Source organism: Leopardus geoffroyi, chromosome B4, assembly GCF_018350155.1.
Source record: "Leopardus geoffroyi isolate Oge1 chromosome B4, O.geoffroyi_Oge1_pat1.0, whole genome shotgun sequence".
Lineage (NCBI taxonomy): Eukaryota > Metazoa > Chordata > Mammalia > Carnivora > Felidae > Leopardus > Leopardus geoffroyi.
In genome coordinates this window covers 115,316,855-115,342,462 of record NC_059341.1, presented here as the reverse complement: position 1 = coordinate 115,342,462, position 25,608 = coordinate 115,316,855, and the positions used below count along the sequence as shown (strand labels likewise).

The following is a 25,608-nucleotide window of genomic DNA, read 5'->3' as shown; positions in this document are numbered from 1 at the left end:
CTGGAAAATAGTATGGAGGTTCCTCAAATAATTAAAAATAGAACTACCCTGTGACCCAGAAATTGCACTACTAGGAATCTATCCAAAGGATACAGGAGTGCTGATCTGAGGGACACGTGTACCCCAATGTTTATAGCAGCACTATCAACAATAGCCAAAGTATGGAAAGAGCCCAAATGTCCTTCGACTGATGAATGGATAAAGAAGATGTGGTATATATATATATATATACAATGGAATATTCTGTGGTGATCAAAAAGAGTGAAATCTTGCCATTTGCAACAACATGGATGGAACTAGAGTGTATATGCTATGCAAAATAGTTCAGTCAGAAAAAGACATATCATATGATTTCACTCATATGTGGAATTTAAGGAACAAAACAGAGGTACATAGGGAAAGGGAAACAAAAACAAGGTAAAAACAGAGAGGGAGACAAACCATAAGAGACTCTTAAATATAGAGAACAAACTGAAGGTTGCTGGTGGGTGTTGGGTGGGGCAATGGACATTAAGGAGGGCCCTTGTTGGGATGAGCACTAGGTGTTATATGTAAGTGATGAATTACTAAATTCTATTCCTGAAATCATTATTATACTATATGCTAACTAATTTGGATTTAAATTTTAAAAATTGTTAAAAAAATTTAAAAAGTAAAATATCAGTTTTATGGATACCACTTTATTTGTTTAATGTTGTATTATGGGACTTTGTCTTTGCAATTTTATTTTGCGAATACAACAATGAATATTTTTTTCATAGGTTAATTTTTAAGTTCATCTTGATTTTTTAGGATGAATCTTAAAAATAATATGGCTTTTGCAAATGTATGCATCAATTCTTATTTTTTCATATTTGCATATTTTAAAAATATATTTGCATATTTTTGATATTTTTAAAAATGTTTTTATTATTTTTATTTTTGAGAGAGAGAGAGCAGAAACTGGGGAGGGGCATAGAGAGAGGGAGACACAGAATCTGAAGCAGACTCCAGGCTCTGAGCGGTCAGCATAGAGCCTGACATGGGTCTCAAACACATGAACTGCAAGATCATGACCTGAGCTGAAGTCTGATGCATAACCGACTGAGCCACCCAGGCACCCCTGCATATTTTCAATATTAAAAGTAATATAAATTTATTATTATTACAGGCTTGAATAGTACAAAATAGAATAGCAAGAAGAGTTAAAATTTCTCTTTTTCCTCAAGGTAATTGTGTTAACAATTTAGTGAACATTCTTTTAGACTTTCAGTGCATGTATGCAAACATACATATTTATATAAATGAGATCCAATGCTACATTTGAGTTTGGTAACCCAAACTTTTTAACTTAGAAAATAGTGGATTTTTTCCATGTCATTAAATATTCTTTTACAGTATTTTTTGATGGTTTCAAACTATTGCATTGTGGTGGCAAAACTTTTCCTCTACTGTCTTTGGTTCAGGGTTTGGTGTCTATGAATTAAACTGACAAGAGACAGATTAATAAGAGGAAAAAACAGATTTTTTTATTTATCTATGTGCATGGGAATTCACAGAAAAATGTGAATCAAGGAAGTGGTTAGAATTTGGGGCTTATATACCATCATCATAGGGTCAGAAGAGGGGGAAAAGGGCATGTAGGGGAAAATAAAAGACTTTTAGGGAAGATAAATGGGCCCTTAGAAGAATAGATAGATGTAACAGCTTAGCAACAATGTCTATTTAGGTGATTTCTTATCCTGGTGCTGATCTCTGGTGATAGAAGGGCACTTAGGACAGCTTAATTCTTTGGGTGAGGCTCTGCTTTTAGGCAGATGGGGGGAAGTTCAGAAAAGAAAACTCTTCACAGTGGTATTTTCTGAATCCTTTCACCATATTTGTATTACCCAGGTCAATCCAAGTTTCTGCAGCCTCTGTGGAGGGGAACATGCCGGCTGACAGCCTCTACTAACAGGTTGGGGCTCCCTCCTGCTGCTCCTGCCCTCCCAGCCACCAGCTCATTGGAGCAAGACCAGGTACTGACCATGGGCAATTACTCTGTTTTGAGGGGGCATGGTGCAAAATCTTTGCTCATGCAGAGAAGCTGGATCAATCATGATCTCATTATTGGATTTGAGTTGAGGTATAAGTAGAACGTTCAACTGTTCACAGTGAATTCACGGCTTAAAGATGCATGAAGGAGAGCCATGAGGGAGAGTAATTGCCTTGAAAAGTCAAAAATAGGTCAGTTAACATTATTGGGAAGCAGGATGTGTAAGAAAGTCTATCAGGTTGATATAAATACGTAGAATAAATAGTTATGTTTTAGGGTAAAGACCGGAGATGAAAATTTGAATCTTGATACCCCACTTTATGGTATGTGACTTGCATCAATTAACCTTCTGAGCCATAGTTTCCTTATCAGTAACATGAGGATAATAATATGTCTGTTACTGAGTTGTAGGAAGAATTTACTGAGATAATATAGGTAAAACATTAAATAAATGTAGTCATTATTTAGCTATATCTTCCCATATTTACCTTATATTTGATATTCTTCCTGTGCTATATTTTTGCCTGTACTGTATTTTTGAATCTCTGGCATTTAATATATTAATTTATGAATATGTAATTAATGATTGCTATGTTATGTTCCAGGAAGTTTTCATAATGAAGTCTGGATTTTTTATTGACCAAAGTTCTAAAATAACCAAATAAATGTTTATTCTACAACTTTCTTTCACTTTGAAGGGTAAAAGGAATATTCTACCAAGACTGATCATTTGATTTTGGGCTTATAAAACTTGAATTCATTTAATTAAAAAGAATATCAGCAGTGAAATACCAGTTGACAACTGGGTAGACTACATGCATCCTCACAGGATTTGAATTTCTTACCTTATTATTTTTTTTTTCCTTAGAAAGGAAGTACCTAGAATTTTCTCTCTTGTGGAAATAGTATATAGAGGGGGTGGGTAGATTCAATTTTTAGAATATGTCAACTTTCTGCCTCTTCCCATCCCCACCCTACTAGATAATTAAGGACTACGTGGCATGTATAAATAGCCTCGGCTGAGAACATCCTCATATCTTTGCCCCTCTCATCACTGAGCAGGACCCATAACTGATGTTGCAATTAGAGCGCTGATTTAGCTCTGAGAGACACATTGCAAATGATCCACTGAGGAGGATGGTATTTATATCACTACTGACTGATGAGGACTTTGTCAACTGTGCCTTTGGCAGATCATTCAATGGCACACCCCTGGGTTAATCTACTTCTCATTATAACCGATGATCCATGGTGATATATTTTCAGAACCACTCATCTTACACAGGGTGCCATGATGTGGAACAGACCTACATAAATACAGGTAATTAGGGAAATACTCAATCCAAAGTATAGAGATCAACAGAAGAGCTGTAGAGGTCAAGATATTTAGTGACTTACTGGGGCACATTTGGTATCATTTGTGCCAACAGGAATTTACACTTCTGGTTTTAGGGTTTAATTGTTTGTTTTGACATAAGAGAAAGGAAATCAAAGTAGATTGACTACTTACATTTGCCATAGAAAAGTCAGGCAATTTGAAGTTGTCTTTTTTCATTTCTTAGATGCTATGAGTGCTTCAGAATCATAACATATTCTCAGGTCAAAGATTTAATACAGAGTCAGAAATCCTAGGATTATATGATTAAGAGTTGAAAGCCTGTAGTTCCCTATCTATTATCTATCTATCTACCTACCTACCTACCTATCATCTGTCTTATCTTTCCTTTGTGTAAAATGAATAGTAGAAACACAAATATGGAGTTGGGCTCATAGTCTTCCTAACTCTTCCTTAATGGCTAGAAGGTGGGATGTTGCAGTGTGTTAGAAGAAAGCTTAACTTTTGCTCTCTTCTTTAATGTGGAGAATTTATATCTACTATGCTTTGTGAAGAACTTTGAAAACATAGCTTCATGTTCCAGCAATCCTCCTACAATCCTGCAATACTCCTGCTCCATGCTGATCCTCCAGCAATCCCAAAGAGATTACCACCTCTAAACCTTTCCTACATAAAAACCTTTCTATCAAACGTACACTGGGAGTCCAAATGATATTGCAATATGGAAAGCCATTGCTCAGTACACACTGAGTCTCCCTAATGGGCATCAAGGAACTCTTCTCCTTTTTCCATGCTCTCCTTCTCTCAGGACCAACCTCTTTCTCCTTTCTGATTTCTGGCTCAGGTGCTCAGCCAGTCAGATGGGTCCTATTGGAGCTGGAGAGAAGGGAAGTAGGGTGGGGGTGTCCTTACTCCAAAGAGTAAGGGCAAAATGAAAATGGTACCTCCTGATTCAATCTTAAAGTGAAATAGCTACCAAGTTAACTCTTCCCTTACTGGCTTTGGCCCACTTTTAGAAAATGTTTGTGTTATTTTGTGTCTTTCTTCCCTCTTACCAAAGACCCTCGGTATTGTTCTAACTTGTATGGAACAGAATGAACAGAGTGAAAATCTCTGGGTTACTACACAATCAAGCCTTCCCTGTCTTCTTCTATAAACATCTGCCTCCCTTGTGACTAGTGGCTATGGTCTAAGGACCATCTCAATTAGCATCTCAAAAATATCAGATGTAGCCCCTTGAGAGGATAAAAAACTAAGCAGGAAGTCCATATGTGACTTAGGCCTTGTATCTAGAATATATAAAGAACTCCCAAAGCTCAAAAATAAGGAAAAAAAAAAAACCCCACAATTTAAAAAATGGATAAATGACTTGAAAAAAAACTTTAAAAATCTACAAATGCCCAATAAGCACATGAAAAGATGCTCAGCGTCATTGGAGAAATGCAAATTAAAACCATAGTGAGATGCTATCCACATAAAAGAGTGGCTGAAAATAAAAATAAAAATAAAATAAAATAAAATAAAATAAAATAAAGTAAAATAAAGTAAAATAAAATATAACAACTGTCATATGCTGATGAGGGTACAGAGCAATTGGAACTCTCATCCATTGGTGGTGGGAATGCAAAATGTATAGCCACTTTAGAAAACAGTTTCACAGTTAATATACACTTATTGTATGACCCGGTAATCCTACTTTTAGGTACTTACCTCAGTGTATTGAAAACATGTTCATTCAAAAACCTACATGCAAATGTTTATAGCAACTTTATTCTTAAGCACCAAAAACTGTAAATAACCCTGATGTCCTTCATCTGGTTAATGGATAAACAAACTATAGTTCATCCAAACAATGAAACCACTGAGCAATAAGAAGGAACTAACTTCTGATACATGCAACAATATGGATGAATCTCCAATTGTTATTCTGAGTAAAAGAAATGAGATTCAAAAAGCTCAAAATCATACCATCTGATGCCATTTATATGACTTTCTGGAAAAGGCAGAAAACAGAAAATGGAGACAACAAAGGGACATAAGGGGACGTTTTGAGATCATTGCAATGCTGTATATCTTCATGGTGGTGGTTACACGATTGTACATATTTCCTAAAACTCATAGGACTGCACTGAGAAGGGCAAACTTTACCATATGTAAATTACACTTCAGTAATTTAAAAAAAGAAATAGCTATCGAGAAGATAGAAGACAAAGATAAAAGTGGTCAATCATGGCAACTTACTTCTTTAAGAAAACTAACAAAATTAGACAAACCCCTGGTGATATTACTCAGGGTTGCCAAAAGGACCAGGGAGAGAAGGCAGGACATGTGGAATAACAGGTCCATCCAAGGCAGCCTCTTTTGTCCCTTGAGATTCAGGACTGTGGAGGAAAGGGACAATGAGTGAAGGCTGGGAAGATAACATCTATGAGGAAAAGTTGATAGTTTCCCTAGCAGCAGGGGCTGTAAGGGTAACTTGAGAGCCATGAGTTTCCAAGCCTCCTTCACAGTTTGATTACAGTTTGATTCTGCTATTTAGAAGTGAATAGCTGTAATGATCTTTAGCATATTATAATGGAATTTTGTCTACAACATTATTTAAAAACTAACAATTTATTGTGCTTATGATATGCTAGACACTATTCTATGTTCTTCATATTTATTAACCCATTTAAACATCTCATCAATCCTATGAAGGGAGGGATTATTATTGTCTCCATTTTACAGATATAGACATGGAGGAGCAAGAGAGGGAGTTGCATTTGCATCTCCTTGTTGAAACAAAATGATGTTTTTTTGCAGATTTCTCTTTCCAGTGTGTCCTTTTTCTTTTAATAGCATTCTTTCATTTATATTGTCTTTTATACTTGACAGAGTACTTTCAAAAGCCATATTTTATTTGCAACCAGAGGAATTTTGGTGTGAAGTAGTAGTTATTTGTATGTGTGGTTGAAGTGTAATGATGATAGTTTCTAGAAAGTTCTAGGAAGAGTTAAATGCTGCTCTTCTGAATTCCTTATCTTAGTTTTTATTTTCTATGCCCTTATAAAATTTCCCCTTTTCTTTTTTGATTCCTACTGATCCTTCAAGGTCCAGGTAAAGGCCCCACCTCCCCATTCAGTGATGTTTATGAAGTGCCTGCTATATGCTGGGCATCAGCTTTTCTTCCCTGACCCCTGAGAGGGTATGCCACCACCTTTCTTCACAATGAGAGTACAAAAATGAATGAACCCTGCCTTTGGGAAGGTCACTGTCTAGTTGGATAGTGGACGGATGCATGGTCCACTCTATATCACATATCACTGCAAAATGGAGGCAGTGAATGAGTCTAAGGATACACATATTCTCCTGAAATAGGAAGAACAAAGAAGAATAGAGTAAAAGATGAGGTAGAAGAGAAAATGAAGAATATCCATTTGCCAAGAATAAGAAGATCAGGGGTAGAATTGGGAGCCTAAAGAAATAAGGGAGTTTTGGAACAATTACCTTGGGGAATAGGAAAGGAGTCAGCTCACAATTAGTAATAGCAGTCATTCTGAACCTAGTGCACCATAGAATCACCTGATTAAAAAAAATACCAATGCTTGTTTCCTATCCTAGAGTTGCCAATTCAGTTGAGATTGTGGACGGGGTTCAGTCACTAATGGTTTAAGAAAGCTCCCAAGTGAGAAAGAGGATCTCTTTTGCATTGCTGGTGGGAATGCAAACTGGTGCAGCCACTCTGGAAGATAGTATGGAGGTTCCTCAAATAATTAAAAAATTAAATAATAGAACTATCCTATGACCCAGCAATTGCACTATTAGGTGTTTATCCAAGGGATACAAGTATGCTGTTTTGAAGGGACACATACACCCCAATGTTTATAGAAGCACTATTGACAATAGTCAAAGTATGGAAAGAGCCCAAATGTCCATAGATGGATGAATGGATAAAGAAGATGTGGTATATATATATACATACACATACATACACACACACATACAATGGAGTATTACTTGGCAATCAAAAGAACGAAATCTTGCCATTTGCAACTATGTGGATGGAATTAGATTATATTATGCTAAGCTAAATAAGTCAGTCAGAGAAAGACAAATATCATATGACTTCACTCATATGAGAACTTTAAGATACAAAACAGGTGAACCTAAGGAAGGGAAGCAAAAATAATATAAAAACAGGGAGGGGGACAAAAACACAAGAGACTCTTAAATATAGAGAACAAACAGAGAGTTGCTGGAGGGGTTGTGGGAGGGAGGGATGGGCTAAATGGGTAAGGGGCTTAAGGAATCGACTCCTGGAATCATTGTTACACCATGTGCTACACTTGGATGTAAATTATAAAAAATAAATAAATTATAGAAGGTAAAAAAAAAAAAGAAAAAGAAAAATAAAGCTCCCAAGTGATTCTAATGTGAACTGGGATTGAGAAACACTGCAAATATTGCTGAATAGTGCTGAGGGGCTTGTGCTTATCCTGTGTAAGTAAATTTCTCACTGTTACTTACTCTCAGATTCATTTACTTGTTCATTAAAAAATGTTTGTTGAGCACCCATTATGTGTCAGGTACCTCACTGGACAGAGAAAAAGTCATCTAAGTGCTTTGATAACTATTTCCCTACCATTTTGGCACTCACATTGTGGATTAAATCTTCTTTAAAAAATGTAGTAGAAGATATTTGAACACTTACTATGTATTATTGAAACGTTACAATGCCTACATGTGGTAGGCCCTGTCCTTGTCATGCCCCACATTTTATAATGAGGGAAATGAGCCACAGAAAACTGAGGTAACTTGCCCAAGATCATACAGCTAGTAGCTGGCAGAACAGAGAGACTGTAAAGTGGTGTCCTTAACCACAAAGCAGTATTGCCTCTCTGCTGCCTCTATCTCCATGCTGAGCCTAAAGCCCTCAGAAATACTGAAAATACCATAAGCCAGTTATATTCAAAGTGATGGAGGGTATCTTGTCCTGAATGAATGCATTTCATTGACCAGTATGCAGTCAGTCACATGGCTACATCTTGTTGCTGACAAGGCTGAGAAATGCAGTCTGACTATGTGTACAAGAAGTAAACACAAAAGGACAAGTGAACAACTAGGCAGCCTTTGATACAGTCTCCTCTGATGAGACAGAAGTTATATATTTAAAGTAGTCAAATGTGTCATTTTTTAAATAAGTTGTACATTTGGTGACTTCTCTATTATAAGGATATAAAGACATTATGCCGTATTCTTTCCTAAAGGATTTTACGTTTTAACTTACATACTTAAATCTATAATCTACCTGGCATCAATTTTGGTGTATGGTGTGAGGTAAGGATTACATTTCTTCTCTTTGTGTCTGGTGTTCTGGAATTTCATGATGCTGTTTTTGGTCTAGCTTTTTTCTTTCATGCTAAATTCTCTCACTCTGAAAATTCATGTTCTTCAAGCTCTAGGAAAATTTCTTGAGTTCTTTTTTTTGATAATTTTATGTCATCTGCTTTTTTTTTCCTCAAACCCCTATCAGATATGTGACCTGGATTGATCTTTTATATATTTTATCTTTTCTCTCATACTATACATCTTTATCTTTTGTTTTTACATTTTAGTGTGTGTGTGTGTATGCCTTTAATTATTATCATTAATTTAATACTAATTATCACTTTACATAGCATTTTCTCAGACTAGCATTGACAAAGACCATTAAAAAAAATAACAACTGATGTCACCATTTTGGCTGATGGTGGCAATAAGACTGCAAGCCAACAGGTGTTCTGACACACATGATTCTCTGGAAACTTCATACCACAGCCTGGATATAAAACCTGGTCTGTGTAATTCCGAGGCCAATGTTCATGTACTCATAAACTTTGCCAGGAATCTCTTCCATGCAGAGGGGAGAGAGAATATTCAGGAAGGGGCAGCATAAACTGAGCCAAGGGGGCTGGCAAAGGTATGACACTGGAGGGAGCTTCACTGCTGCCATCAATCACTCAATCTTTACTTCACTCATTGGATATTTGCCAGCCTCATGTGCCATGGGATTTAAGATTACAGATGTCTTTAGTGGTCAGGAGACCTCCAGGGTAGCCCAGGGCAGGGGACATGGAACAAAAATGGGGTAGGAAAGTTAGAATCTATGCTGCCGCTGTTGGGGGGAGGGAGAGAGGATTGAGAACAGTTGGAAAATAAAGTAAAAAATATGTATTATATATAAAAGTTTTATTGAATTTTCAATTTTAGCAATTCTATTTTTAATTTTACAAGAACTCTTTCTTGTTCTCTGTTATTTTTTTTCATAGTATTTTTATGCTGTTTTATAGATGCAATTATCTTCCTTAATCTTTCAACAGATTATAGTTCTTTTCAGTTCCCTGTCTTTTCTTTATTTACCCAGAGATGCCAGTATCTGTTTTTCTTGGCATCTCTCTATTGTTAAAGGTCTGTCTATTATTAGAATGGGGAATGCTTCTGACCTGGGTGGGGTTCACTGCCTGATGGTAGTTGTTTTAGGGTGATTGGCAGGGAGTTAGCTCAAATGCTGGGAAACTTCCAGATGCCATTCTATGGAGGTCTTTTCTCTGGAGCCATTCAGTTTTTCCAGATAAGAAACTTCATAATTCCTGTCTGGAGGAAAAAGGGCCTGACTACCAGGAAACTGGTCAGGCATGTTTGGGTGCATAACAATTCATTGATTAAGTGTTTCAAATCAATCCCACCCTTTGCCATAATAATAATAGAAATGGTAAACTCTCATCTATAGCTTACTCTGTGTCATGTACTAATCTAATTGCTTTACACTGTTCATTGCTGTAGTAATTGCTTTAATCATTTAAACCTCCTAACAAAGCTATGAGGTTACAGAAGAGGAAACTGAGGCACGGGGAATTTAAGTAACTTGCCTGAGATCACAGAACTACTAAGTTGTGAAGCCAGGATTTGGACTCAGGCTCTTTGACTGACCATAACGCCTATGCAATGCTGCCTCAATAGAAAAATGACATAGGCTGGTATTTGGACAATATTAGTTCCACAAGACAGGGCATTTGCCTATTTTACTCACCATTGCATATCCAAATGACAGATCAGGGCAATAAATATTCACGAAATGAGGAAAAATATAAACTTCATACAGAAAAGGCATTTACCTCTCCTGAGAGTGGGCTTACTAAAGGAAGGTGTAGTATGTGCCTGTACTGATGCCCTCTCTTTTTTTTTTGAGTGCTAAAACTCACTTTTCCTTTTTTGTCAGGGGAAGAAAGTGGATCTGAGGTTGAAGGAGAGGTGGACCGGGGTACATTTCTCCAGTAGAACTTTGTCATCTCCTCCAGTGGTTGGTTATCTCATTCTTTATGCAGAGACAGCTGCTATTACTTGGGAAGGGAGCTTATTAAATTTTTCTCAATATTGTATGCAATGAATCCACATTCCCATCATTAGCTATCATCTGAAGTTCAAGGCAATCCCTAGCCCTCACCATTCCCATTAAAAGGAAAAAAAAAAAAAAAAAAAAAACAACAAAAAACAACCAAGACCAAGGCTTGTTTTTTTATATTGTTCTGTCTGAAAGAAGACTCGTACCATTCTTTCCCTTACAGAATAGGTTTAATTTTACAATGATTATTTAAAGCATGAATTTCCTGAAATGGAGTAACTTGAAAGCAATGGGCATACACAGGCTTCTTACATGCTTGAGTGAAAAAAAAATATGGTCTTATTTCAATGATTTATTGCTGTTTTGACAATGTGCTATCTTCCACTGAAATGTTTTTGTAAAAATGGGCCCATGCATAATCCGGACCTGAAGTTTTATTGCCAATGCTGCTAATATTTATGGTAGTCTGTGGAGTAGAAATGATTACTTTTATTTAGACTGCTTGTTTGCAATTCCAAACTTCTCAATGGCTTATGATTAAGGAAAATACTTTCTGTGGACCTTCCCTGTTTTAGAAGGATGGCTATCTTAGTCAGCTCTGTCTGCCATAACAGAATACCATAGACTGGGTGGCTTATAACAACAAATATGTATTTCTCACAGTTCTGGAGGCTGGGAGGTCCAAGATCACAGTGCTGGCAGATTAGGTTTCTGGTAAGAGCCCTCTTCTTGGTTCATAGACCACTGTCTTCATGTTTCACATGGCAGGAGGGACAGGAGAGCTCACTAGGTCCCTTTTATACAGGCACTAATCCCATTCGTGAGGGCTCCACTCTCATAAACTACTCATCTCCTGAAGCCCTCACCTCCTAATACTATTGCTTTGGGGATTAGGATTTCACCATAGGAACTTTGGAGGGATATAATCATTCAATCCATAACTGTGGCTCTTATAATAGTTTTTTTTTTTAATATATTAAACAGAATAATTGATGGGAAGAAAGTATACTATCAAGGGAAAAATGAACAATTTCTTAAAAGAAATTAGCAGGTCTCAGGAATTGCTTGGTTATAAGTCACAGGAACCCATTCTATCTATGTTAACTAAAATAGGAACGTTTATAGAAGATTATAGAAGCCTAGGACAGAGAATACAAAGAATTATTTGAACCAGGAGCTGGAAAGATCTCAAGCTCAACTGGAGAGCCTGAGATCTCCCTCCCACCCTTCTTCCCTTCCATCCTTCCTTCTTCCCTCCCTCCCATCCCTGCCTTCCTGCCTGCCTGCTTTCTTGCCTTCTTCAGACCTCCCTAGTGCCAAGCACTGTGGATACAGTGGAGAAATAGTTAGATGAGAGCTTAGAGGCACGGACAATATATGCTAAGGAGCATATATTCTTGTAGGAGGAGATAGACAATAAGCCAAAGTCAAACAATTACAGTAAAACCTTGGTTTGTGAGCATAATTCGTTCCAGAAACATGCTTGTAATCCAAAGCACTTGTATATCAAAGCAAAGTTCCCCATAAGAAATAATGGAAATTCAGATGATTCATTTCACAACCAAAAATTATTCATATAAAAATGATTACAATACTGTAATATAATACAAAAAATAAATGAAATACAAAATATAAAGAAAAATAAACAAATTAACTTGCACTTACCTTTGAAAACCTTCGTGGCTGGTGTAAGGGAGACAAGAGAGAGTAGGATTATTGTGTAGGACAGCTTCACTATCACTAACAAGGTCACTGCTCTCTGTTAGCTCAATGGAATCTTTTTCTTTTCGTGCAATTTTAACAAGGACCCTAACTAATGACCCTTGTTTTTGCCTCCTTTTTAGGATTTTGCAGAAATGTGATACTGCGTTGTCATGAAACAGATTCATTGCTCACACTGCTACAGCCTTATTCGGGTGGTGCTTTTCTACAAAATTTTGCACTGTTTCTCACATTTTACACATCCCCCTAAGCTCATTTGAAGTGAGGGATTCCTCTGCCTTTTTCTCTTCCTCCTCTGTAGACTAGATACAGACATAGACTTCTTATAAAATCTTCCAATTTGAGCCACTCGCATACCTCTTTCTTACTTCCCAATGATTTCTTTCTTAACTTCCACCATAATCATCTCCTTCTTACCGCCTTTCTTTTCAGACTTTTTCTGCATGGGGGCCATTGTATACACTTGCACGGATGTTGACTAGAGTATACTTGACAATAAGTGTAGTAAGCTGTTGTCATATACTGTATTTAATGTAACTGGCAATAAGGCAGCAGAGGAAAGGGTCTATATCTGCAGGCAGCCTGACCTAGAATGAAGCAAGGCATTCCTAAGCTTACTCTTGTATGGAAAAACAAAGGACTGTCCATAGGTGCTTTGAAGTGAGAAAAAATACACTAGTTTCAGTTGTGGGCACCTTCCAACTTGGCTGAAAAATCACTGATATCTGCCAAACACCATGGCCTGAGACGGAGCATCCAAGCATGGGAGACAATCACCCACAATCCCACAGGGAGGGATGGGGGTGGGGGAAGAACCTTTGGCTTAGCTTGTGATCATGTGACATTTGTTGTCACGTACTACTCGTATTGCAAGACATTGCTCATTTATCAAGTTAAAATTTATTAGAAATGTTTGCTTGTCTTGCAGAACACTCACAGAACAAGTTACTAACAATCCAAGGTTTTACTGTAAAAGATTCTTATAATTCCAGTGACCATAAATTGCTTGCCCACATCTGAGATCCAACGGGGTACTATTAATAGTCACAGTTGACAATAAGTGTAAACCTGTCCAAGGCACACCAGAAATGTCATGGGCAAAGGACTATGGAGAGAATTAGGAGAGGGTTATGTTGTAATGACTGCGTGGCTACTTGAGACTGGTGACAAGAGGAGTTCTATGTAAGCTGAGACCTGAATGACAAGAAGGAGCCAAGTGTAGGAAGATGACAGGGATGAGCCTTCTAGGCAGAGAGATCAACTAAGGGCTCTCAGGGAGGAACAGGCATGGAGCATTTGCAGAACACAAAGAAGGCCAGTGTGGTTAGCATGCAGTGGATGGAGAGAACCTGGCTGGAAAGGGGACCAGAGACATTGGCAGGGGTCATGTGAGGTCAAACCTTCTGGGCATTAGTAAAGAGTTTGGCTGTGTTTATACAAAGCATGAGGGAAGCTGCTGAAAGGTTTTCAGCAAGGAAGTGACACAACCTGCTTTACCTTTGTAAAGAGCATCCTGTAATGTTATATAGTTAGAGTTTTAAAAAAATTGTTGGCAATTTTTATTGATCTTTCTTTGATGTAGTTATTTTTTTTCTTTTATTTTTTTTAAAAGATATTTTAAGAATGTTTATTTTTGAGAGAACACACACACACACACACACACACACACACACACATACACACACACAAGTGGGGGAGGGGCAGAGAGAGAGGGAGACAGAGGATCTGAAGCTGACAGCACAGAGCCCCATGTGGGTCTCGACCTCACGAACCACCAACTGAGCCACCCAGGTGCCCCTGTAGTTATTTCTTTTAAGTTTCCTATTTTGAAGAGATGCAAACTTATGTAAAACCATATCATTGTATATCAAATTATATGACATCTGAGATTTTCCTTAAAATTAGAGATAGAGGTGCCTGGGTGGCTCAGTTGGTTAAGCTGCTGGCTTTTCATTTCAGCTCAGGTCATGATCTTGCAGTTAGTTGTCAGTTCAAGCCCCACATTGGGCTCTGCGCTGGCAGCATGAAGCCTGCTTGGGATTCTCTCTCTCCCTCTCTCTCTGCCCTTTCCCTGCTCTCTCTCTTTCAAAAATAAATAAACATAAAGAAAAATTAGAGATGAAACAGGATTGGCCATGATTGGGTGCTTGTTGAATTGGGGTTTGATTTACTATTATTTCTACTTTTGTATATGTTTGAAGTTTTTTTTTTTTTTTTTTTTTTTTTAATAATGAAATGTAAAAAAGAAAAAAAAAGGCCCACTCTGGCTGTGGCAGGTTGGCTGTAGTGTGGACACAGAGAAGTGAGTGGATTGGGGATACATTTTGTAGTTAGAGCCAACAGGACCTACTGGTAGGGGGGTAGTGAGGAAATGAGAAGATCCAATGGTAACTCTTTGATTTTTAGCTTAGCGACTGGTTGGATTAAGATGCTATTGGCCAAAAAAGTGAAGGCATAGGAGGAGCATGTTTGAGTGGGAAGGGAGGAAAAGTTCTCTTTTGAGCATGTTAAGCTTAACATTAGACATTCACATGGAAATGTCCAGTGGGCAAGTGTGGAATCATGCCAAAAGGACGGACATATTGTATAAGACACGTCTTATGAGCTACTTCAGCCACTCTCAGACTCACCTGACCCAAGAGCCTTTGCTTATTTGTTCTATCTCTGTTGCTGGTTCTGTGTGGGCTCCCACTGGCTTTTTGTAGGTGCCACCTGACAAAGTAAAAGCCCTGTTTCCCAGGGGATTCCGTATTGAAGCCAGCCTGCTTAGTGCCTGTATAAAAGCAACTGGGAAGTGAGGAAGAATTAACGCCTCATGGAGTCAAGCTTTGGTCAAGGGGGAATGGGAGCCAGTGGATAAATTATTCCCTCTTTCTCTCTTTGGAGCCAGTCCTGAGATGCATTCACTCATGTGGCCTCTTGGAAGATGGTCCAGGGAGTTAGAGCAATCAGTCATGCTTGATCCCAAGCAGAAGCCAGCTCTGTAATGTACCATTGTATTTGCTTTCCTTCCTTTCCTGCCTCACTCTTCTTTCCTTGACATTTGCAGAACAAAAGAAGGTAGATTCAGTAAAGCAGATGGAAAAGGAGGCAGCAAAGTAGAAGGAAAGCTAGGAGAAAGGAGGGCCATGTAAATCTTGCAAAGGAGATAACGCTCATCTTTGTTGAATGCTGCAGACAGCTCAAGAGAAAACTAGGAGGGTGATCCTTAGAATTGGCAAAATCAGAGGTCACTCATTAGTAAACCTGTTGAGACCTTTCTCAGCTTTCATGGGATGATTGAGAAGGAAACATGACTACAATGGACTGAAAAGAGAATAGAAGATTAAAAATTTTTCAAAAGTGTAGACAGTAAATAGAGACATCCTTTGCTTTGAAGGGGAACCGACGTGGTGGCTGGAAAAGGATTGTGGAAGAGGAAGGATTTTCATTTTTTAAAGAAGGGCAATAATTACTGTAGGTTCATGGGAATAAGGGGGGGGGGCAGCATAATTGTGAAAGTGAAGTCTGTGAGACCATCATAGGGAATGTATTTAAGGGCTCAAATGAGAAGTAGGTGGGCATGGGAGGACTAATGTTTGAAGAGGGGAGAATGTGCATTTTGGGAATGGAGAGGCAAATAGGCCAGGGATGTGTGGTAGGATCACTTGGCAGTGTTAAGGGCAAATTGAGAGTTGTGGCTGGGACAAGTCCCTTTGGGTGGTGCCAGTCTCTTTCAGTGAGCCTGCTTTCTTGTTCCCACTCTTCCCTGCCAAGGTTGACTTTTCATTTCTTATCAGTTCTAGAACCTCAAGGGAAGGCACAGAAGTTCCTGAATTCTAGTCTCTGGGAATGTTCCCTAACAGGGACAACTGGTCCCATCAGCTATGGTAGGTAGGTTGGTCATGGATGAGGCACAGCTGTCAAAAGATGAGGACATAGTAAGGCAGGCACCCCAGGAGATAACTCCAACCTGGTCTTCTGGACTTCCTGCCCAATAAAAGGGCTGGAGAATAGCTTGCATGCATTTGGCTGATTTTTTGTTTATTTGTTCGTTTGTTTCTTGGGAGATCCTTGTTATAGGTATGGCAATCATAGTCAGACTGTATTCTGAGTTTTAGTTTGGGACATTTGCTCTCTATAGCTGCAGGGAAATATTTTCTTTTATTAGACCCAATCATCTCAAAGAATTTGTGTAGGAGGAATTACAAATAGAGATGAGAGAGAGAGAGAGAAAGAGAGAGAGAAAGAGAGAGAGAGAGAGAGAGAGAGAGAGAGAGTGTGTGTGTGTGTGTGTTCTTCCCATTAGTGGTATTTTGGCTCCTGTTCCTTGCCGAATACAGGAGGACCAACCTTTTTTCTGTAAGGGAGGAGTCTTGTGTAGTGATTTGCTCACAGGAGCCAGTGGCCCATTTCAGGGAATGTCCTGGGGAACCTCCTTTGGGGTTGCAAGGGGGTAGAGGAGTTTAGAGTTCGATGATTCAGCATTTTGGCCTTTCCTACTACTTGCAAGTCTGTGTGCCATTGTGTTTTCAGGGTTGCCAGGTTATTCCTATAGCCAGGCAGAAAAATGCCTTGTTTGAGAGCTCCGGCCTGTAGTCAGATATGGTTAGGTCTCCACTCTACCATTTACACGCTTGGTGACCGTGGGACAGTCTTAAAATATACCTTCTTTATGTGGTTCTTGGGGAGAGGAAACGTGTGAGGAGCCTTCAGCGAGAAGCCTAGCACAAAGTAGGCATGGCACAAATGATAATAGTTTAATTTCCAGGGGCACCTGGGTGGCTCAGTCGGCTGAGCCTCTGACTCTTGATTTCAGCTCAGGTCATGATCCCAGGGTCATAGGAGGGGAGCCGAGCATGGAGCACGGAGCCTACTTAAGATTCTCTCTCTCTCTCCCTTCGTCCCTTTCCCCTGTTCACATGCTCTCTCTCTCAAATAAAATTTTAAAAATTAAAAAAAAATAGTTTAATTTCTAGGAGGACCTATTGGCATAAAATGCTATTATTGGATGCTCAGTGCAGTGTATGATCTAGAGAAAGAAGACAAAGCTATTTGGTGAATGAGGTGAGACTGGTGAATAGAAGAGTACCAGGTAAAATACAGAATTATGGAACTTGAGTTTGTGAGGAAGATTTTGATTAACATCTCAAGTATGCTGCTTGGACCCTTGATGAAATTGCATCTCTAGGCCTCAGTTTCCCATCTATAACATGGGAATAATAATTTCTGCCATTGGGTTGTTGTAAGATACAGATCAATAAAACACTAAGCATAAGGCCTGACATTTAGTAGCTATTCATTAAAGAACTTTGATGATTAATAATAGTAGATGGTAATCATTACTCACACAATAGAGGCAGTGTAGTTGAGTGGGACAGAGTGGCCTCCTGCATTCCTGAAATTGCACCAAATTAGTAATTACCCACTTTGCTAGGGCAGAGGTTGACCCTGCACAAATCTCAATTCTGATTATTTCACAAAGGTTGTTAGATTTGACATGACAAGGGCTCCTTTCAAATATATAGAAGTTAATAATAATCTTGGACATGAATCTTGGATACTCATTCTTTCATTTTGCTTTGGACATCTCACCCTTCTGCTAAAAGCAGTATATATTAAATCTCATTTTTTTTTCTTACTCTTTTGAATCTGATCACTCAGGCCTTGATAAAATCCTTGTTCTGGAGTTTGTTCAAAGTTCATGGGAATAGCATCACAATGTATTATTCTTGTCAAAATTGCTTAAGTGGAATTGAATCACAAGGAAACAATCAGATTAATTCAGAATATGGCACATTCTACAAGACATCTAACTACCCTGGACTCTGCAAAAGACTTGAAAAACAGAGCGAAACTAAAAGGTCAGGATTGGAAGTATGTAAAGTTAGATTAAAAGAGACTAATAAATATATAACCAGATGCAATGCCTGCACCTTGAATGAGTATAGAGAGCCCTCCACCTGAAAGAAAGAAGGAAAGGAATAAGGAAAGAAAGAAAGAAAGAAAGAAAGAAAGAAAGAAAGAAAGAAAGAGAAAGAAAGAGAGAAAGAAAGAAAGAAAGAAAGAAAGAGAAAAGAAAAGAAAGGAAAGAAGGAAAGGAAGGAAGGAAGAAAGAGAGAAAGAAAGAAAAGAAAAAAGAGAAAGGAAAGGAAGGAAGGAAGAAAGAAGGAAAAAAAAGAAAAAGAAAGAAAAGGAAAGAAAAAGAAAAAGAAAGGAAAGAAAAAAAAGAAAAAGAAAGAGGAAAGAAAGGAAGAAAGAAGGAAGGATAGAAAAGAAAAGAAAAAGAAAGAAAGAGAAATAAAGAAAAGAAAGAAAGGAAAGAAAAAGAAAGAAAGACAAGAAAAGGAAAGAAAGAAAGAAACCCAACTATAAAACATATTATGAGACAACTGGAGAAATTTGACTATGGACTATATATTATAAAATATTATTCACTTTATGATAAGTTTCTTGGGTATGACAATGGTAGTGTGGCTATGTAGGAGAACATACTTGTTTTTTTCAGGTAATACACATGTAAATATTTAGGGGTAAAATATTATAGTTTCTGCAATTTCTTAAAAATTTTTTAATGTTTATTAATTTTAGAGAGACAGTGCAAACAGGGGAGGGGCAGAGAGAGAGGGAGAGGACACATCAGCATGGAGCCCAGTGCAGAGCTTGAACCCACAAACTGTAGGATCACGACCTGAGCCAAGGTCGGATGCTCAACCGACTGAGCCACTCAGGCGCCCAATTTCTGCAATTTCAAATGGTTCCACCAAATAGGATGTAAATGTGTACATCTATATCCATAGGTAGATGTATAAAGAGAAAGAAAATATTCTTTGGAACATGGAAAATACTAACTATTTAACCTATATGAAAGGTTCATAGGTATCCATGAACTGTTCCTTCAACTTTTCTAAAGGTTTGACAATTTTCAAAATAAAAAGTTGGGGGAGAAAAGCTTGTGGGAGAAAACCAGCTAGCCCATCTGCATAGTTACTTCCCAGGAATGCTCATTGAGGAGCCCTCTATCCAACCTCACAGACACTGGGGCTTTTATCCTTTCAGGGACTAAGGGCTCACATCATAGATTTGAGCCATTGGCCAATTCTCACCTGGGAAAGCCTCTGTTCTTTACAGTCCTGCAGCTGAAAATCTGGAGTAGGAGATGGATGTGGAGAGAAGGCTTGTTCAGAAAAGGAAGTAGTAAAACAAACATGCATTTGAGGGGGCAACCATTAAAAAGATCCTAGGAGGTAAAGTCCTTTCAGTTTTCAGCAGGCATATGGCCCATTAAGCATCTGTGTAAATTTAGTAGGAATCTTGTCTGCCTAGGTGATGAAGAGTAAGAATTCCAGGGTAAAAATAATTCAGGAATTTATACCTGGAATTTCTGGGAGAAATTGATAGAACTAGGAGAAAGAATTTCCTTTCAAGAATGGATTTATTAAGGACAGATGGGTCCTGGGGTCATTCTTCTTAGAGCTTAATTACCATGTTCTGAAGCAGTTTGAGATCTTAATGACTTGACTCCTTCCTATCCACTGGTGTCAAATTTAAAACCAACCACACAAAATGTTGGGGACAAAAAGTAGTCCAGTAAACAAACTTATTAATAGAAATGAAATTCCACAGGGAACACAGGCACACACAAGTCAGTGGGATATTAAATTCCTGTGATAAGTTAACATGGATTAAGCAAAACTTTTTATAGTGCAAGTTCTTAGTATCAAATTTTGAAGCACAGCAACATCTAATAATATAATTATAATATATTAACTATTTCTTTTTTTAATGTTTATTTACTTTTGAGAGAGAGAGTGAGCAGGGGAGGGGCAGAGAGAGAGGGAGAGAAAGAATCCCAAGCAGGCTCTGTGCTGTCAGCACAAAGCCAGACGTGGAGCTTGAACCCATGAATCATGAGATCATGACATCAGCCGAAATCAAGAGTCGGTTGCTTAATTGACTGAGCCACCTAGGCACCCCTATATTAACTATTTCTAATAGGTTGCAAATAATGCTAAAGGGCTATATTGAAGGAAAACATTGATTCACTCAATAAATAATTATTGGACACACTTTCTGTTCTGCATTTGGGAATAAAGCCAGGTACATGTCTTCCTGGAGTCCACTCTCCACCAATGAGGTAGACTTAATATGTGATGAGTTACAATAGTAACAAAGGCTACAAAAGAGTAGTTTGTAGATCTGTCATCTGGAATAGCTTAGATTTTATGAATGCTAATCATCACAGAAGAAAATTATCAAATGTAGAACTATTTTTTAATGTAATTTATTTTAGAGAGAGTGAGAGAGAGAGAGAGAGAGAGAGAGTGTGTGTGTGTGTGTGTGTGTGTGTGTGTGAGTGGGGAGGAGCAGAGAGAGAGGGATAGACAGTATCTGAAGCAGGCTCCAGGCTCTGAGCTGTCAGCACAGAACCCAATGTGGGGCTCAAACTCATGAACCGTGAGATCATGACCCTAGCCGAAGTCAGTTGCTTAAGGGACTGAGCCACCCAGGTGCCCCTGTAGAACTATTTTTAATATATTTAAAGTTTTTCTGAAATTTTTTCATTGTAAAAAGACTTTAATTTTCTTTTCTTCTTCTTCTTCTTCTTCTTCTTCTTCTTCTTCTTCTTCTTCTTCTTCTTCTTTTTGAGAGAGAGAGGGCGCAAGTTAGTGAGGGGCAGAGAGGAAAAGAAGGAGAGAGAGAGAAAAGCAGGCTCACCCAAAGCCCAGCTCATGTTTACTCAAAGCAGGGCTCGAGCTCACCCAAAGCTGGGCTCAAGCTCACCCAGTGCAGGGCTCAAGCTCACCCGATGTGGGACTCGAACTCACAAACTGTGAGATCATGACCTGAGCCAAAGTCAGATGCTTAATGATTGAGCCACCCTGGTGCCCTGAGGCTTTAATTTTCTAAGACAACTTTAAATCCTGAAGGTTGGGATTTTTGTTCTCTTGTTTATGTCCCCCACCATCATGCTTGCAGATAGAGTGATTGACAGGGTCAATAGCTATGCATGTGGCTGTCGGCAGGAAGGCTGCTGGGACAATGCTCACGGTCCTCTATGCCACCAGCATGGCAGCATATAGCCAGTGGTTAAAGGTACCAATGCTAGTGTTAACTTCTTGAGTTCAAGTCCAGGCTCTGCCACTTGGTAGCTAGGTAGTATGGACAAATTACTCACTCAAGCTCAGTTTCCTCAGCTGAAAATGAAGATAGTCGTAGTACCACCCTCCCCAACTCTTTTTTTTCCTTTTAGCATCCTAAATAAGATAATGCAGATAAAGCACTGGGCAGAAAGTAAGTCTTCAATAGATTTTAAACATTTTTTTTTTACTTGAAAATCTAATTTTTTTTATTAAGCAATCCAGGAATCAGGCAGCATCCCATCTAGCAAAAAGAGGGGAGCTCCTTAGGTTTTAACTATTATATGGTTGCTTTAATTTTTATGACTAGTCGATTGTCTGATCATCCCCACTCTGAACATGCTCACTGGCTTTTTGTTCTTATTTTTCAAGTTGAATGTAGTCAGGTCCCTGATTTCACACCAAATGCATTCACTTCTAGTCTTGTATGCACAGTAATCAAAGTGGGCTTTTACTGTCCTAGAGGTCAAAAACCATAAAATTTTATCTGTAGTATAAAAACCCAAAGCTGACATAGGAAAGGAAGTTGGAAAGTAGCAGAAATTAATACAAGAAGGTTCAGGCTTTTCAAAGGCAAATATGCAAAGTTGAGAATGATCTTTTCCCTGAATGAACATCTGGAATGACTGTATGTAGATTAGTACACTCATGATACCAGCAAGTGCCGGCTACTTCTGAGTCCATTGGAGCTTTTTTTGTAGCAACTTTGGGAAATCCACATCTTTATTACTTTTGTTTTTTTAATGCTGGACTGTGTGACAGAGATGGCTGATTGTCTCAATATTCATCTCTCCCTTCTTTTTCGTTAGAGGACACTGATTGTTAGTTGGACTTTTGGCTACCCAGAATATGGACTACATTTCCCAAGCTCCCTTGCAGCTAGGCATGTGATCATGTGACTAAGTTCTAGCCAAAGGGCTGTGAAGAGATGTGTTCTTGCAAGGAAAGATGTGCTCTCCTTTCTTTTCCAACTGAGCCAGGATGTGGATGTTGTGGTGAGCTACCTGGACCATGCAGATGAGAATAACACCCTAAGAAAGGTGGAAGGAACTTGAGTTTGGACACTATGGAGCAGCCACATTATATTAGAGAGAAATATAATTCTATTTTGTTTAAGTCATGACTACTCAGTCTCCATTAACTGCAGTTGTATCTAGATCATAAATAATACAGGCAGGAATGAGTATGGAAGTAGAAGTGTCTCCTCAACACCTCCCCCTCACCATTGCTCTTTTTTTGCTGGCTTGAATCCTGGGGGGGAAATGCTGATGTGTGTGTGTGTGTGTGTGTGTGTGTGTGTGTGTGTGTGTATTATTTTACTCTGTATGTAAGAATTCATTCACTGAACATACACAGTATTTATATCGAGAGTTCCAGGCATTTTACTTTGAATGTGTGCATGTGCGTGCGTGCACACACACACACACGCACACACATATGTACACTTATATATCAATCACAATTATCATGTTTAATAAGCATACAGTCTAGACTGGAAAATCTATATAATATGAGAAGTAATATATTGCCAAATGAACAAGATAATGAGCTCAGAAAGTTTCAGAAAGCCTGGGCCATCATTTTTACTGTGAACCCAATGAATTACCAATGAAAGTAGAAAGCTAGTCTCCAGAAGGACAAGGGATGGGATTTGACTTCATTTAGCTTTCCCCATTGTTTACAGAACACCCTACTCATAGCTTTCCTTCAGTTCTGTGTCAGGTTGCCCTCTTTGTGGTCTTCTGGCTCTTTCTTGGCACCCTCCTCTTTCCCATCCACACGATGCCTGTTATCTCACAAGCCTGGCCCTCCTTCATCCCTTTGTGTGAGACAAGCAGCTGGCATCTCTGTCCCAGTTTCATAGATAGAGCAACGGTCATTTTTCTATTGTTACTAGACCAAAGTTAACTAGTGAGTCATTCTAAAGTCCTAGAACCGGATCCTAATTCTTGTTCCTGGAATCATTTGCCAAACCGAATTACACCGAAGGTTCAAGAGGATGCTGGCCTTTGAACAGCTCAGTGAGGAATGCATTTGCGTGTGACTTAGTTAAAAACAAGGATTAACTCTCTATTGAAAACTGCTGGCCTGAAAGAGAAAGGGGAGAAATGTATCAATGTAAAATCATCTTCATAGCAAAAAGATGCTTAACCACTCTGAAAATGCACTGCAAGCTCTTTGGTTCATGGCTTCCTAAGTACTAGGTTTTTAAACAGAATATGTCTTATTTGCAGTTGAGGAGATCAATTTTCTTCCTCTTACAATAGTCACATATGTGAATTTAGATCTGGGAGGAAACAATTTATTTCCTTCTTTTCACAAGAGGATCTTTAAAGTATCTAACAACAACAACAACAACAATAACAGCAACAAGAATAAATTTAAAAGAAAGTATCTAACAGAGAAAAAATGAGCTTGCTCATGTATTAAAATTAGTACACAAGCCATTCCAAACACAAGCTGTTCATATTTAGTAGGGAGATGCTTTTTATGTAGCATTTTTGGCATAGCTTAGAATTTACTAATTTTTTCCCCTTCCTTGTGTCTTTCTTTGCATCACATGTAATCCTGTTTCTTCATCCTTTCACGCACCCTCCTAGCCAACTTGATGAAAGGCACAAAGTGTGCCTGCAGTAGTAACTCTGGATTTAAAAGTAGAAACAACGTCAGTGTGAAGACAAGTTAGAGTTTGAATATTAAGCTTAGTGACTTTATCCTTTGTTTCATAGCTATGGGAAAAGGAAAATTTTGGAAAGCGGAAACAGGATTTCTTACTTGGAGTCCAGGAACCCTTAAAGCTGTCTTTCTTATAATTATCACCTGCAACTACCCTTTGGGCTCTACCCAGACACCCTGAGTCAGGATCCCTGAAGATGGGTCATGGGAATCTTCTTTTCAACAAACTTCCCAGATGGTTCTTATATCCATTAACAGTTGGAGAGTCTCTGCTCTGAGGAGTTCATGGATGGTCTTTAAGGGCTTTATGAAGCCCCTCAATATGTATACAAAGTATGGTGCAGGTGCACAGGTGTGTTTTTCTTTTTCTTTAAAAATCTTTTTTAAGTTTATTCATTTTTCAGAGACAGTGAGACAAAGCGTGAGTGGAGGAGGGGCAGAGAGAGAGGGAGACACAGAATCCAAAACAGGCATCTGGCTCTGAGCTGTCAGCATAGAGCCTGATGCGGGGCTCGAACTCACAACCGTGAGATCATGACCTGAGCTGAAGTCAGCTGCTCAACAACTGAGCCACCCAGGTGCCCCACAGGTGTGTTTTTCTAAGGGAGATTCTCAAGGAGTTCTGTGACCCTGGAAAAGGTTAAGGGTCTAAATGGTCGATAAATGTAGGGAAAAAAAGTTCCATCGCACTTATTAGTGAACAGGAACTAAAAAAATTAGTGAACAGATTGAAAAATCTGACACAGTGTTTGGCAAAGATCTAGAAAAGTAGGGATTCTCATACATTGATTATGAAAACCAATGGTTACAGACATTTTGGGGAGCACTTTGACAATAGCTAACAAAACTTAAAATGCATTCTCTTTACAACCCATTTTAAGTAAGTACAAACTCTTGAACACATGAACATGACTTGCTTAAGGATATTCTATGGGGTATTGTTTGTTTATAATTGCAGAAAATTGGAAATAACCTAAATATTCACCAATAGAAGAATGAATAAATAAAATGTAGTATAATAAAGTGTTCATTACTATAAAGTGATTACAAGGAATGATATAAAGCCTCATATTAATAATTATGAAAATAATGGTTAATACTCACATGTTTACTGGCAGTAAGAGTTCTGCATATATTAACAAAAAGTCTGGACCCCAAAACATAATACTGAGTTAAAAAAAGACATCACAAAATGATACACATTGTGATACTACTTATGTCTAAAAGCACAAAATAATACTTAAATGATTTATCAATACACATGTAGTAAAAATATGAAAACATGGATTTCCCAAATATACACAAAATTCTCTATAATTGCGATCCAGGGTAGCACCAGGGAGGACTTATAAAACTGGGGGCATTTCAGTCTGCTTCAGTT

At 38.4% G+C, this 25,608-nt stretch overlaps 1 long non-coding RNA gene across 1 annotated transcript in view; it reads left to right on the top strand.

Annotated features, from left to right (window-relative positions):
- LOC123590405 overlaps nucleotides 1–25,608 on the top strand; it is a 73,074-nt gene that overhangs the window by 28,224 nt on the left and 19,242 nt on the right. Inside the window, exon 3 of the long non-coding RNA XR_006708748.1 lies at nucleotides 1,873–1,997. This is a non-coding gene — a long non-coding RNA (uncharacterized LOC123590405). The remainder of the gene's footprint in view (nucleotides 1–1,872; nucleotides 1,998–25,608) is intronic.